Raw genomic sequence first — 615 nt, 5'->3', positions numbered from 1 at the left:
CTTGTGTTGAAGAGGTGGATGCAGCAATGGGTGCTGGACCACACAAGGTTGACGGGCACGTGATGGAGCCAAACACAGCCATTCCTAGAGAGGACTCTGTAAACCCTGGTGCCCTTTTAATGGTGAAGAATGTTTTCTTGGTGGTATTAAAGGAGATACAGAAGCATGTGATCTGAGGGGATATTTCAGAAAGCATGGCAAGACTGAAACCATCCAAGTATGGAAAACAGGCAGAGTAGAAAAAAGAGAGGATTTGCCTTGCAAGTTTTGATGATCATGGCACCAAAATTCATGGCTGATAGAACTGCTCAGAAATACCGCAGTATTAATGGGCATAATTGTGAAGTGAAAGGGGCCCTTTCCAAAAAGAGATGCTGTGTGCTGGACCACAGAGAGGTGCTGGGGGTGGCTATGGCAACTTTATGGGTCCGGGAGGAAGCTTTGGAGGTGGTGGAGGCAGTTTTGGTAGTGGTGGAATGGAAGGCTATAATGGTGGATGTGGTGGCAGCAGAGGCAGCTATGGAGGCAGTGGTGGTGGGCATAGTGGCAGTGATGATGATGTTGGCAGCTATGATGATGTTGGCAGCTATGATGATGTTGGCAGCTATGATGATG

This window comes from Psammomys obesus, unplaced genomic scaffold (genome assembly GCF_907164565.1).
Source record: "Psammomys obesus unplaced genomic scaffold, mPsaObe1.curated_primary_1811, whole genome shotgun sequence".
Taxonomy (NCBI): domain Eukaryota; kingdom Metazoa; phylum Chordata; class Mammalia; order Rodentia; family Muridae; genus Psammomys; species Psammomys obesus.
This window is presented reverse-complemented; position numbering follows the sequence as displayed.